General features: G+C 42.3%; 1 long non-coding RNA gene across 1 annotated transcript in view; it reads left to right on the top strand.

Annotated features, from left to right (window-relative positions):
• LOC119239004 (uncharacterized) overlaps positions 1-15704 on the top strand; it is a 64571-nt gene that overhangs the window by 28042 nt on the left and 20825 nt on the right. Inside the window, exon 2 of the long non-coding RNA XR_005123724.2 lies at positions 4859-5041. This is a non-coding gene — a long non-coding RNA (uncharacterized LOC119239004). The remainder of the gene's footprint in view (positions 1-4858; positions 5042-15704) is intronic.

Genomic DNA, 15704 nt, shown 5'->3' with positions numbered 1-15704 from the left:
GGCGCTGAAGAGGCTGTGGGCAGCTTCACAGCTCAGCGCTCAACCGCTGCACCACCAGGGGAGGCCCCCAACTTTGGTATTTTTAAAGAGTCAATGGATATCATTAGTATTAGGGATGTTGAGCATAATATGTAATTATTTAGTTTTGAAGTAGTTAAAAATGGATGGATATGGTTATGTCTGAACTGTATTCATACTATCTTGAAATAATAATTATGTGAATTTAACTTTGGACTTGTTCAATTAATGTTCAGATTTGATTTCCCCCCTTGAGCCTTCCATAGAGAACCACTCACAAGTGGATGGCTAGTATCTGAATCACCGGTGAGTTGAAGACAGCAAAAAGTTAAGAATCACTAGTTAGCTGACATCCAGGTTACCACTCCTATCCTAGCCCTCTTCTCAGAAAACTTTATTTCATTCTTGCTATTCACTGAAATCTGTTATTTTGCTGATGATTGTTGTGAAACACCAACCTGTGAGATACCGGGAAGATGTTTAACCTGTCAGGGAATCTGGAACAGAGTCAAAAAGAAAAATGGGAACCTCACCTTTGAGTGGTTCAGCAGGGAGGCATATTTTCACCAACTGATGCAATTGTCTGTTTTTTTCAGTAAATAACAAATGAGGAGATCATTCAGCATTATCTGTTCACAGTGAGGTATTTATTAGACAATTCTCCCTAGATCTCTTACCCATCCGTATGTCTTAGAAGCAGAGGTAGTGACAGCCTTTATTCTGCGGTATTTTTCAAGTATGTTTGCTTGGTAGAGAAGAGATAGTGTCTCCCTGCACAATGAAGGGCAGGTTTACTTAGCGCCTTGGAAGATGGTATCTCTTTCTGGAACAAAGGACACTAGAAAATATTTGGGTTCCCTATGCTCCAGATTCCTCTCCTGTAATGCATCCCTCTGCATTTTTTTTTTTTTTAAGATTTATTTATTTATTTATACAAGCACCTGATCCAGTCAGAGGCACAGGAGGGTGAAAGAATTCACCAGAACCTGAGCGGAGAGTAGAATAGGCAGAGTGACGAAGTACACTGCTGAGGGGAGCAGTGGGAGGTAGGAGAGGTCTGAGCGCCATGTGGGACCCTCGCCTGGCGGCCGGGGATTGAACCAGCGCTGCAGAGGCTGTGGGCAGCTTTGCAACCCAGCGCTCAACCTCTGTGCCAACGGGGAAGCCCTGCATCCCTCTGCATTTACAGGTATCAACTGAACTCTGTGTTGTCCTATTGAAACTGGGGTAACTTGGGTTTGGGAACCAGAAAAAGAAAATGATACTTTGTCTATTGCAAAGTTTTATTTGTGTTTGACCCTGGAATCTCCTGTCCAGTGCCAGCACCCGCAAAACTTCTAGACTAGGTAGTAACTTGCAAGTAGGGTAATGCTTCAGACCCTTCACTGTTCATGAAGGTTTTGGTGATGAGGATGGGGTGCTGATGGAGACAGGGTCTTCTGGAAGTGAAAGGGTAATGACCCCAACATGCAAGCAGAGTTGAGACAACTCCCTGCTATCCAGTAGTAAATGCTTTTGCCCAGGAATTGAGTGGATTAGGTGAATAAGGTTTACCCACTATCCTATTTTGTTAAGTAATGCTAGAGATTTAGCAGTGAGAGGTAGGATTGAAAAAAGCTGCCTTAGATGTTGGTCACTTCTCTGAGCAGGTAAAAGAAGGAATCTTGTGATAATGGGTCAACTTTATTTTAAATTTTTTAATATTTATTTTTATTTATTTATGCATACAAGAATGGGGATGTAGTGCAGAGGTGTGTGTGTGTGGAGGGGGTAATGGGGGGTGAGCGGATTTACCAGAGACAGAGTGGGGAGCAGAACTGGTGGATCACTGCTGAGAGAAGCAGCAGGTGAGACAGGAGAGGTCTGCTGTGCCATGTGAATTAGCTCCCTGGCCAGGGATTGAACTCATGCTGCCATGGCTAGTGATAGCTCCATATTGCTGAGACTTTATATCCCTGTGCGACCAGGGAAACCCATAATGGGACAACTTTAAAGATGATGTGGCTGTGACTGCTAAGCCCAAGAATCCCCAAAACTGAAATAAATGGTGTTAGCAGTGAGGGACATGCTTTTCAATACAAAACTTTCCATGGCCTGAAAACATCAGAAGTTAATTTGGCTAAGTCATGATGGGGTGGTCACTGAAATTGAATGCAAACCTTCTTGGTTCAGAGATACTCTCTCCCTTGGTGTCTCCTCTCCTCTTTCTACCTTGACTTCAGTTTCGTTAAAGTGAGAGATGATTAAGGCCAGTACCTGAGTATGCTGGGGAACTCTGTAGAAGGGAGAGATTCAAACTTTATGGCTTCATTGGAGGTGGCCACCCGAGTCATTATCCTACAAAGTCCCTTGGGAGGAGAGGGCACCAGAATTCAACTGATTTGGGGAGTTTTTGTGGTGGATAAGAAATTACAGTGACCCTGTCTGGGTCACTCAGGTAGATACTCATAGAAAGGGCCAGTTCTCTGACATCAAGTTGCTGTTCACATCTCAAGGGTTTCACCAGATTGTTGCCACTACTGCCTGGGGCCATCATTGTACCTATTAAGGCCACACATCTGTGCTCAGCCAGGCACAAAGTCAGGGAACCAGTTTTTGATGCAGAGGCTGCCTCTGCAAGCCACAGGTGAGATGCCTGCCAATGTATTTCAGGAAGGGGGTCACTCCACCTCCTTGCTCTTAGCAGATGGAATACATCAAACTTTTGTCCTTTCAGGGCCCTCTGTGTTGCCTCACTGCTTTCTGCACTCTCTTAATTTACCATGTTCTAGTCAAATCAGCTAATTCCAGCCACACTATTGGGGCCCTCGAAACTAATCCTTGTCACTTTTTCAGCTTTCTGGACCATTTGCAGCTTGACAGTAATGAGCTTTTTTCTTTCTTTCCTTTTTTTAATCATAAAAGCTACTCAACAATGTGCTGATAGTTGAGATTTCTGATAAGCATTTTATGCTCTCTACCATTCACAGGCCTCTGATATTATGGAGTATTGGAACGGCCACTTCCAAAAATCAGTTCATATATAGATTTTTAACTCTAGTTCCTCTGGTGCTTGTAACAGTTCTGGTCTACACACCTCAATGAAGCAGTCTGGTCATTGCATTCAGGAAGGGATGAGCTCTTAGCTACTTCTTGCATAACAGTGAGGATGAGCTTGTATTATTTTAGAAATTGGAATTCCTCCTTGGCTGATTCTAGGCATGATGCTTTTCTGTTCACTAATGGCAATTGTAGGCTGATAAGTTGGTGGCCTGGCCCAAAGGGAGCCTTGGGCTTTCAAACTGGCTCAGCCACCTGGATTCCGTTGTTGGATTGTTAGAGCCCCTTATCATAAGGCTAATCACCACTTGGTTGAGCACACCACCTTGTGAGTCACCTAAGTGTTTCCTGTAGGCCAAACTGGGTGGTGAGGGGGAACAACATGACACCCCATATTATTCTCAATATACCATTTTGGTATGTGGAATATTTTGAGCTGAAGGCATGTGGGTTATTTTGAGCCGAAGGTAATTAAGACCCAGCAGACTCAGAGAAAACTGCTTATCTCTCCCAACTCCTAAAATAATTTATTATTTAAAAAAATATTTATGCATACAAGAACTGGGGGGCAGGCCAGAAGTATGGTGGGTGAGAGGATTCACCAGAGACAGAGTGGGGAACAGAATAGGCAGATTGACTGAAATACACTGCTGAGGAAAGCAGTGGGTGAGACAGGAGAGGTCTGCTGCGCCATGAGGAGTAGCTCCCTGGATGGGGATCAAACTTATGCTACAGTGGCTGGCGATAGCTTGATAGCACTGAGCTACCAGGGAGGACCCCAGAGAAAACTTTTATGTCTGAAAGACTTATGCATGACATGGCATGGCAAACATTTGTTTACCACACATTTGCTCATCTCATCTTCCTGTGAATTGTCTTACTCCTCTTTGAAGCCCCAGACCCCTATTTCTTTCTCTTTTAGCTCAGGATGATATATACAAGCCTCCAATTGCCTGACAGTCTTTGGGTCTCATATATTTGGGGTTCTCAAATGTTTGAAACTTGTTTTTCTCCTGTTAGTTTGTCTTAGACCAAAGTACCTAGAGGGAAAGCATCTGTCCCCATACAGTGGCATAATGTGGTTTAGAAAATGTCTCCTCTTCTTTACACCTGGTTCTTCTCAATAAAATGTTTGAATTTGAGTAGAGATGTTGGAAAAAAGGTGAAGTTATCACAACTATAATGTGACAAGCTGATTTTGTGGTGATGGAGAGAGTAATAATTCCAACACTTGAGGCAAAAATACCGTAGACTCTTGGGACAGGGTGGAAGGAACTCTAAAGATAGTTTGTCTTTCAGAGCTACCTTGGATCCTTCCTCAGGAGAGCAAATACCCTGGTGTGGCTTCACAAACTGTTACGAGCACCTTAAAGGCAGCTGGCTGCTGAATCTGCCGTTCTCTGCCCTGAGACAGCTCTGACCATGATTTTGATTGCCATTGCCCTTGACCTTACCAAGAAATCTATCAGATAGAGAATAGCCTCAGTTTCTGCATCTCCCATGCAAAACACCGGTTAAGAGTATATTCTATTTCTGCAGTTATCTATTGCTCAGTTATCCATGGGGGAGGGGAATGGATGCCACATTTCTCCTGGCATGGACAAATAAGACAGTTTGGATCTCAGCTCTTGAGCAATCCCTCTAAAATCAGGCACTAGATTCAATTATTCAAACTGAACTGGAAGCCTATCCAAAGTTTACCAGTTTGTCAGGAGGCTCCACTGAGGAACTGTTAACCTATGCCTGTGGGTCCCACTTGAAGAGGCCAACAATTACAATATAAACAACATTTTCATTCCAGGGACATCTATGTGCCTTCAGGATTTTACTTCTTGGTGGAAGCCGAGAGTTAACTTGCCTTTCCGAAGAATTCTCTTAGAGGCAATCATAAGGGATCTTTGAGTGTTTGAGGAATCGCCACTGATAGATCATGTGGCCCTCAGATGACCACAGAGATCGCTCCAAAATGAAGTTCTCCAGAAGGGTAAGTAATTAATTATTTATGCCCCATTGCTGGCTGAACACTGGAATTATCCAATAGAAAAGTGCTAGGAGGAAAATAAGCAGGGGAAAAAAAAAAAAAAAAAAGAAAAAAGAAAAGGTGGTAAAAAATTTGCCCCTGATTTTAGCTGAAGTTATCAATAACCACGTGGTCCTTGAAGGATTCCAGGCCAGCCTCAGCTTATTGGCCAGTGTTGTTATGGATGAGAAGATTGCCCTAGACTTCTTCCAGATGGGCCAAGTGGAGTCTGTGCAATTCCTACCACAGAGCCTGAATTAGCACATCAGGCCAAGTAGAAAGGTCAATACAGAAACTTAAAAGAAAGCTGCTAGGTTTTCTAAAGTAGACCCGGATGGTTTATGGAGTTTGTTAAGCTATTTGTGTCTAGGATGCTTGGGGCCATGGTTGAGATCAATACAGGATCTTCCCACCCTGCTATTTGGAGCCCTGTTGCCAGGGACCTTATTTAAATACCATGTGAAGCAAGTTGATTTGGTCCTAGCCTCTGTGGGTCAGATTAGAGTGGCTGCCGAAGTGGCATACTCAGCTGTGGAAACTAGTGTGGGCAGGGAAATAGTGCTGGGAGATAGTTCTCTGTGGGTCTCCCATAGTCCTGCCTGTTTTGTTAGCAGTGGCACTGGTTGTCTTTGTTTCAAGGGTGTCTATAGAGGGGCCAACTTCAGTAGGTGCTGTGCCTCCTTTCAGAGTAAAGGATAAGTTTGTTGGAAACCTTGGAAGATAAAGTGTTTACTTCTCGAGCAAAGGGTAGATGTGCTAACTCTCCAGTATAAAAAGATTTGGGTTCTCAAAGGACACAGAAACATTAATTCCAAAGAGCACCTGCACCCCTGTGTTTATAGCAGCTCTATTTACAATAGCTAAGCTTTGGAAACAACCCAAATGCCCAAAAATAGATGACTGGTCAAGAAGATGTGGTTCATATACACAATGGAATATTACTCAGCATTCAAAAAAGATAAACACATGCAATTTGCAAAAACATGGATGGAGCTGGAAGGGATCATGCTCAGCAAAATAAGCCAGAAAGAAAAAGGAAAATACCGGATGGTCTCACTCATAGCAGGAATCTAGAAAACCTAAATAAGGGACCAGGAAAAAGAATAACTATAAGAAAGAAAAAGTCAAAATCAACAAACAGCTATGAACCAGAGACACACTATAGGGGGTGGTGGGGAAAGACACACTATGGGGTCAAAATAAGGGGGTTGCAATTGTATGGGGAATATAAAAATAAAATTAAAAAAAAAGATTTGGGTTCTCTGGGTTCAGGGGTTTTCACTTATACTAAAAGATATTGTAAATATAGACTTCACTTATGTCTTCCTTTTGTCCTTGTGGGAGTTAGAACTTGAGAAACCAGAACAAGGAAATGAAAATCCTCCAGCTACTGCTGTTGCTGTGGGCAATAAAGACCTTTGACCCTGACCCTGGAATCTCTCATCCTGGTGTCTTCAGCACCATGAAGCAGCTAATAGGCCAACTGGTTAGCTGTCACATGGGATAAAATCTCAGCCCCTTCACACCTCTTTACTGTATTTACCTTGAGTAATAAAACAGTACCATGGTTTTGTTAAAGCATACCTTTTTTTTTTTTTAAGATTTATTTATTTATTTATTTATTTTTAGAGATTTATTTATTCATGCATACAAGAACTGGGGTACAGGCCAGATGCTCAGGAGAGTGAGAGGATTCACCAGAGACAAAGCGGGGAGCAGAACAGGCAGACTGACTGAAATATACTGCTGAGGGGAGCAGCGGGCAAGGCAGGAGAGGTCTGCCATGCCATGTGGGTATCTCCATGGCCGGCCAGGAATCAAACCCATGTTGCAGAGGTTGCGGGCAGCTTCGCAGTGCTGTGCTCATCCCACTGCGCCACTGGGGAGACCCTTAAAGCATGCCTTTTTAGTAATTTTTTGTTTGGTCAATTTTTAGTGTTTTGAATATATAATACACAAAGACTTGATGTTATGTTTTGTTTTTTTATTTTTATTTATTTAGTTATTTGTTTATTAGTTTATTCATTCATTCATTCATTCATTCATTCATTCATTCATTCATTTATTTATTTTTGTGGGACCCTCACCGGGAATGAACCGGTGTTGCAGAGGCTGCGGGCAGCCTTGCAGCCCAGTGCTCAACCGCTGCGCCACCAGGGGAGTCCTATGTTTTGTTTTTTAAAGAATAAAAAGATAAAGGGCCTTCCTGGTGGTGCAGGAGTTAAAGTCTCAGCGCTGTCAAGCTATTGCCAGCCACTATGGCATGAGTTCAATCCCCGGCCAGGGAGCTAACCCACATGGCGCAGCAGACCTCTCCTGTCTCGCCTGCTGCTCCCCTCAGCAGTGTATTTAAGTAGATCTGTCTGTTCTGCTCCCCACTCTGTCTCTGGTGAATCCTGTCCCCTGCCCCCACACCTCTGGCATGCCCCCCAGTTCTTGTATGCATAAATAAATAAGTCTTTTTCATGTTTTATTTATTTATTTTATTTATTTGTTTGTTTTGTTTATACATGCACTGGGTACAGTCAGAAGCGCGGGAGGGTGAGAGAATTCACCAGAGCCAGAGCAGGGAGCAGAGCAGGCAGAAGGACCGAAGTACACTGCTGAGGGGAGCAGCGGGCGGCAGGAGAGGTCTGCGCGCCATGTGGGACCCTCCTCCGGTGGCCGGGGAGCAGCCGGGGATCGAACGGGTGCCACAGAGGCCGCGGGCAGCTTCGCAACCCAGCGCTCAACCGCTGCGCCACTGGGGAGGCCCTTAAAAAAAAACTAAAATGTTCACTCAGAAAGAGGGTTGGTGTATATATTTTTAAAAGACTAGGGGAAGTTGCTGGTGCAGGGCAATGGCAGTTCAAGAATATGGGTGCCTCCTTTGTTTCAGGGATGTTAGAAAGACTAACAACCTGACTGATAGCACTAAGTATGCTAAAGGAGAAATTGTACTCAGCAGAACATTTGTAATTTCTTGAAACAGATGTTGAGTGATCCTAACACTTCCATTATCTTCTTACTCATAATTACCAAAAAATGTCATAAAATTGATAAAACCCAGTGTAGGTTGTTAGAGAAGAGAGAGTTCTCTTGTTTTTGGTAGTAGTGAGAATTGGTACAAGCTTTTGGGAAGTAAGTTCGTGCTACTAAATTTTTTTTTTAAAGATTTATCTATTTATTTATCTATTTATCTATTTACTTATTTATTTATTTGTTTATTTATACAAGCACTGGGTACAGTCAGAAGCATGGGAGGGCAAGAGAATTCACTAGAGCCAGAGTGGGGAACAGAAGAGGCAGACTGACGAAATACACTGCTGAGGGGAGCAGTGGGCATGGCAGGAGAGGTCTGTCGCACCATGTGGGACCCTTTCTGGTGGCTGGGGATTGAACCGGCGCTGCAGAGGCTGCGGGCAGCTTTGCAGCCCAGGGCTCAACCGCTGCGCCACCAGGGGAGGCCCCGTGCTACTAAATGTTTTAATCTTTGTATTATTTGACACAGTAGCTGTGCTTCTATAAATTTATCATTCAGAAATACTTATTGAAGTTTATAATGATAAATGTGCAAGCATATATATCAGTATTTAAAAACTTTTTGGTGAAACAAAACATTTTAAAATGCTCATGAAATGCACAATTATTAATGAATAATTATGAAGCAAACATTCATACATTTCCATGAATAACATGTAAATATAAAAACAAAGAAAAATAACAATACTAGTAGCCCAGAAGTTCCTATGTGTCCTTCCAATTAAAGTCCTACTACTTTCCTATTGAGATAACTTTTTCCTTACTGTCACATATGCTTCAAAACAGTAGCTACTAGCCACACATGGCCAATAAGCATTGAAATGTGGCTAGTTGGAACCCAGATGTGCTATCTGTGTTAAATTCACATTGGATTATGAAGAATTTGTGTAAAAAATATAAAGTAATTCATTAATATTTTATTTTTTAAAGATTTGTTTTTATTTATACATGCACTGGGTATAGTCAGAAGTGCGGGAGGGTGAGAGAATTCACCAGAGCCAGAGCAGGCAGAAGGAGCGAAGTACACTGCTGAGGGGAGCAGTGGGTGGCAGGAGAGGTCTGTACGCCATGTGGGAGCCTCCTCCGGTGGCCGGGGAGCAGCTGGGGATCAAACTGGCGCTGCAGAGGCTGCGGGCAGCTTCGCAACCCAGCACTCAACCGCTGCGCCACCGGGGAGGCCCCATTAAAATATTATTTACATATTGAAATTATACTATTTAAAATATATTGGGTTAAATAAAATATATTGTCACATATTTTATTTTTTAAAAAGATTTATTTTATTTACTTATCATACAGAAACTTGCGTATAGGCCAGAGGTTGTGTGTGTGTGTGCGTGTGTGTGTGTGTGTGTGTATGTATGTGTGAGAGAGAGAGAGCGGATTCACCAGAGACAGAGTGGGGAGCAGAACAGGCAGACTGACTGAAATACACTGCTGAGGGGAGCAGTGGGTGAGACAGGAGAGGTCTGCTGTGCCATGTGGGTTGCTCCCTGGTAGGGGATCAAACTTGCTGCAGTGGCTGGTGATAGCTTCATAGTGCTGAGACCTAACCCCTTGTGCCACCAGGGAGGCCCTCTTTGAATGCTTTTAGTATCCTCTCCTTATCACCAGTTTTTTTTTTTTTTTTAAGTGGTTTGAATAGTATAAAATATGTCTAGGGATGTGTTTGGATTTATTTTGTTTGGAACTCTTTGTGCCTCTTGTATCAGGATATCTGATTCCTTTTCAGTTTAGGGGCATTATTAGCTATTAATTCTTAAAATGCATTTTCTGTGCTTTTCTCTCTTTTGTCTTCTTTGGGGACCCCCGTGATGTGGATATTATTTCTCTTTAAATTGTCCTAAAGATGTTAGTCAATCAATCTCTAAGATGATTCCAGACACTATGAGGAATTGACCTTGTGGGGGAATCATTGTCTGCCCCCATCCAACTCAGACATCCACAGCACCTTAGGGGGATTGAACTCTCGTAGCAACCTCTCGGAACCCTGCTGTCCTGGCTTCTATCTCCTACAGGAACTAGAACCCCAGTCATCCAAACAGGTGCTAAATTGTCCTAAAATTCTTGCAGTTTTCTTTCTTTCTTTTTCTTTGCTGTCCTATTTATATATTTCCATCACTTTGCATTCAAACTCACAAATTCTATCAGCTATTTGTTCTTGTATGCTGTTAAGACCCTCATATTTTTTTAGTTCAATTATGGGATTATTTAAGTCCATTATCTCTGTTTGAAGCATTGTCATGTTTCCCCTCTTATTGTATTCCTGCTTTTGTTTGTCAATTGTTTTTCTTATTTTGATAAGTATACTTAGGACTGACGCTTTAAACTTTTCATCAGGCAAATTATGTAGTTCTGTCAGACTCAGGTTTTTCTTGGGCTTTTTTGTTCCATCATTTGTTGTATATCCCTCTGTTTCTTCATATTTAGTTTTTATGGGTTGAGATAGAGTTTTCTTTCTTTGTCTTGGTGAATTGACTTTATATTATGTTTACAGGTCACAGGATATAATCTGAGATTGATGACCTGGAATTCTTGGGTGCCTGTTGCATCATAGAGCAAGGCCTCTGCACCTGTTTGGATGACCGGGGCTCTAGTTCCCATCGGAGATTGGAGCCAGGGCAGCAGGGTTCCAAGAGGTTGCTACTAGAGTTCAGTCCCCCTAAGGTGCTGTGGATGTCTGAGTTGGATAGGGTAGACAATGATCCCTCCCCTAGGTCAATTCCTCAAAGTGTCTGGAATCATCTAGGGCTAGCACCAACCTCTCAGCTGGGGTTCAGCTTGTTATGCATATTCTGCAGAGCAGTAATCCCCCTTCCTTCTCTGATGGGTGCAGGCGGGAGCAGAGTGACCTGAGAACTGCTGGGCCGGCTACTCTGCAAGTTCTGATTACAAGTGAATGAGGGGTATGTGTTTCTCAAGATTTGTACATGTCTTCCCAAATGACTGCCTCTCCTGCAGACTGCTTTCTGTCCTTTCTCAATAGTTGTGGTGCCAGCAGGGAGTTATGGTTGGAATAGAGTCTTGGCAGAGATTTGTTGCCTTCACCTTTCAAATATGGAGTCTTGCCCTAAAGTGCTTGCTCATGTTGCCAGGACCTAGATGCATTAAATTGTAATTAATGGCAATAAGCCATTTATTTTTTTTGTTGGTTTTATTTATTTATTTATTTTTTTAAATAATAAATTTTATTTTTATATTCCCCATACAATTGCAACCCCCCCATTCTGACCCCAATCCCTCCCCTCCCGCCACCCCCCCCCCCAAAAGTGTCTCTGGTTCATAGTTTTTTGTTGATTTTGATTTTCTTTTTTTTTTTTTTTTTGCAACCTCCCCATTTTGACCCCAATCCCTCCCCTCCCACACCTCACCCCCCAAAAAGTGTCTCTGGTTCATAGTTGTTTGTTGATTTTGATTTTCACTTTCTTATAATTATTCATTTTCCTGGTCCCTTATTTAAGTTTTCTAGATTCCTGCTATGAGTGAGACCATCCGGTATTTTTCTTTTTCTTTCTGGCTTATTTTGCTGAGCATGATCCCTTCCAGCGCCATCCATGTTGCTGCAAATTGCATGTGTTTATCTTTTTTGAATGCTGAGTAATATTCCATGGTATATATGTACCACATCTTCTTGATCCAGTCATCTATTTTTGGGCATTTGGGTTGTTTCCAAAGTTTAGCTATTGTAAACAGTGCTGCTATAAACATAGGGGTGCAGATGTTCTTTGGAATTGATGTTTCTGTGTCCTTTGGGTAAATACCTAGGAGTGGAATTGCTGGATCATATGGAAGCTCTATGTTTAGGAGGTCCAGAAATCTCTACACAGCTCTCCATAGTGGTTGGACCAGTTTGCACTCCCACCAGCAGTGCAGAAGAGTTCCTTTTTCTCCACACCCTCACCAACATTTGTTGTTGCTAGTTTTTTTAATACGTGCCATTCTCACTGGTGTAAGATGGTATCTTATTGTAGTTTTGATTTGCATTTCCCTGATTACAAGTGATGTTGAACATTTTTTCATATGCCTGTTGGCCATTTGCATTTCCTCTTCAGAGAAGTTTCTTTTTAGCTCTTCTGCCCATTTTTTGACTGGATTATTTTCTTTGTTGTTGTTGAGTATCATCAGCTCTTTGCAGATTTTTGTGATCAGTCCTTTATCATTAGTGTTGGGTGCAAAAATGTTCTCCCAGTTGGTGGGGTTTCTCTTTGTTTTTGTTATTGTCTCTTTTGCTGTGCAGAAGCTCTTTAATTTGATGTAGTCCCAGCTGTTTATCTTTGCCTTCACTATCACTGCTTTGGGTGATGTGTCTGTAAAGATGTCTTTGATGTGAATATCACGTAGTGTTTTGCCTATATTTCCTTCTATGTATTTTATGGTTTCAGGTCTTATGTCTAGTTCTTTAATCCATTTTGAGTTGATTTTTGTGCATGGTGTGAGGTAGTGGTCAAGCTTCATTCTTGTGCATGTAGTGACCCAGTTTTCCCAGCACCATTTATTGAACAAACTTTCTTTGCTCCAATGCATAGTCTTTGCTCCTTTGTCAAAGATTAGTTGACCATAAATCTGTGGGTTTATTTCTGGATTTTCTATTCGATTCCATTGGTCTGGGCAATAAGCCATTTAATTGTTATGTCAGCTTTGGCCTTGGGTGGGGGATGTTCTGCATAATACAGCCACAAGCTATAGAGAAAAATCTCTTCTGTACATAGATACTGGTGAGCCAATCTAGCCTTCCCCACTGGCTCAGGCTCCAGCTATTCATGTCTGAGAACCATGAGCTAATAATCATCACATTGCACAAACCCCACCTAGGCAGCCACCAGGACTATTCTCTGTCCTTGAGCTCCCCTGTTTACACAGGCATCCTTCATCCTCCAGTTCTGCTGGCCTGGCTGCTGTCTGCCTATAGTGTCTGCCTGGGCCAGAGTCTACTCTCTGGTATTCTGTTGCAGCCATCCCTCCCTCTCTAGGGTTGCTTTTCCCTGGTAATATGCCAAGCACAATTATATTTCAGTTTTTCCTGCCCTCTGTCTGTGTTGTCCCTCTTTATGACTGCTATGGCCATTGGTCTAGGGACCCCTGTCTTTACTTACATATAATTTGGTTGTATTTATGTGAAGGAGACGAGCCTGCTGTCTTCATTCTCACACTATCTTGCTGTTTTCCCTTTATACTAATTTTTTAAAAAGTGGCTTCCCTAAAACATCAGTCTTTCAGTTAGGAGCCTGGAAAGTAAAAGTTCACTTATTATTTACCATTAAGGTTCAACTAAGGAGGGCCTCCCTGGTGGCACGGGGATTATAGTCAGCGCTATCAAGCTATCACCAGCCACTGTGGCATGAGTTTGATCCCCAGCCAGGGAGCTTCCCACATGGCGCAGCAGACCTCTCCTGACTTGCCCGCTGCTCCCCTCAGCAGTATATTTCAATCAGTCTGCTTGTTCTTCCCACTCTGTCTCTGGTGAATCCTCTCACCCCCCCACACCTCTGGCCTACACACCCAGTTCTTGTATGCATAAATAAATAAATATTTTTTAAAAAAGGTGTCTTCTTATTTTGATGAGTACTTGCTGGCATTGACTTGAAAAATTAACTCTGTATCAAGGCAGGGTGAACTCAATTTTCTATTTTTTTTTAAAAGATTTATTTATTTTTGCATATAAGAGTTGGGGTACAGGCCAGAAATGTGGGGGTGGGAGTGAAAGGATTCACCAGAGACAGAGTGGGAAGCACAACAGGCAGACTGACTGAAATACACTGCTGAGGGGAGCAGCGGGCGAGACAGGAGAGGTCTGCTTCGCTATGTGGGTAGCTCCCTGGCTGGCCAGGAATCAAACCCGTGCTGCAGAGGCTGTGGATTGCTTCATAGTGTGGTGCTTAACCCCTTGCACCACCAGGGACGCCCCTCAATTTTCTTTTTAAGTGGAGAAAATTCTGTCTTTCTAGGTTTTCCTGGGATATTATATTATCCATGAGAAAGATTGCTATGATTTTGGATTCTGTTATATTTCCCACAAGTCTGTCTTCAGGGTTAATAGTTTATAGCTCTCTGAACTCTTATTCAGATAAGAAGGATTGATGCTGGAGGATTTATGATACCTAACCTAATTTTCCATCACCATACCTTGACTTTGACCTTATTAAGGTGTATCCCAAAATAAGCAATCAATTGCTGCCTGATAGAAGCAAATGACCCTCATTTACTCAATGGCAATAGCTAATAAGGTCTTGATAATTGTGATTTATCCACTGTCAGTTGTGATTGCCTGAGATTGCCTCTCTGAAGCTGCCTGGAATTGATAGGCGCAATTGGTATGATGGCCAGCCAGTTCCAGGGGGCTTTCTCCTTTTTATCCCTGGCCTCACCAGGGCTCTAGAATGGGATCGATGAAGTCATTTTTATTTCACTGTTGTCTTCTGTAATGAAATATGGTAAAAAATTCATCTTCTTCAAGCATGCCTCTTAATCCTTGTCAGATCTGCAGTCTTTCCTTGACTGAACCAATTTGTTATCTACAGAAGCTGTGGCCTTGCACTTACTTCTGATCCAAGGAGCTCTGGACTAGCCAAGAGGAATTTTAACTATAAATTTAGTGGAGACTCACCTCTTTGCTTAGCCAAGATATTTGGTTTCCCTTTTAATGGATTTGAGAGAAAAAGAAGTGTTTGTTACATGTGACTCTTTGGAAAACTTCAATTGTCTCATCCTTCAAGCATAATTGACCAAATCTCTTGGCAAGCTATGTTAGGAGAAACCAAACCTCACATTTCTGTATGTCCCCAAATTGAAGGATACATTAATCATTCATAGAAATAAAGATGCAAAATGTGGATTCCCCTCATTTAAAGAACCCATCTTTACAAATTTGAGGAACCCTCAGTCTTGCCCTTTCCATTTCTGTTTTATCTGAAATGAAAATCCATTGGCATGTCCTTTAAAGTCCTCTGAAGTATTGAGTCATGGATTATACTGGATTTAATATTGACATGTGAAAGTAGTTAGGGCAAGGAAAGATCTTATATCCTGATGTCCAGTCCTGCCACAATGATACATTTTAATATATTTTCTCACTGGCTTTTGCTTGGTATACTTTATTTCAATCACATCTGAACTCTTGTTTTTTGTATTTGTATAGATTTGTTGCCTAAATAAAGGTATATTAAACATTTCTGGGGCGCAAGAGAATTAAGACTGCTTATATTTTAATAAGGCAGTCATAGTAAATATGGGGACTTATTGTCAAAGATGAAGTTGATTGCAACATGATTATGATTAGTTCTTAAGCAACATCTCACATGTGACCAAGACACCTGCCTTGTGTACAAAGAGATCACATCGACCACAAGACCTAAATGACATTGGTTCTTATCCTACCCACTCTGGCAGGACTTAACATTGTTAAATATTCTGGGAGTCTCCAGGATGCTTCTCCCACGTGTGCCTAAATGAAATACTCTCTAGTCTGGCACTGCTGCTGCTCTGTCCACCCCACAGTGTACCCTTTGGGTCCTGTTGCCTCCTGCTGGATTCCGGTGCCATATCTGGGTCTTGAGTCCTGATAGCCCAGGGTGTGGCTATCCTGATAGAACGGAGTGGTATCTGCGAG

This window comes from Talpa occidentalis, unplaced genomic scaffold (genome assembly GCF_014898055.3).
Source record: "Talpa occidentalis isolate TD23 unplaced genomic scaffold, MPIMG_talOcc4v2.1 talOcc4.11, whole genome shotgun sequence".
NCBI classification, from domain to species: domain Eukaryota; kingdom Metazoa; phylum Chordata; class Mammalia; order Eulipotyphla; family Talpidae; genus Talpa; species Talpa occidentalis.
The sequence above is the reverse complement of the archived record's forward strand: the minus strand, read 5'-3'. Positions and strand labels throughout refer to the sequence as shown.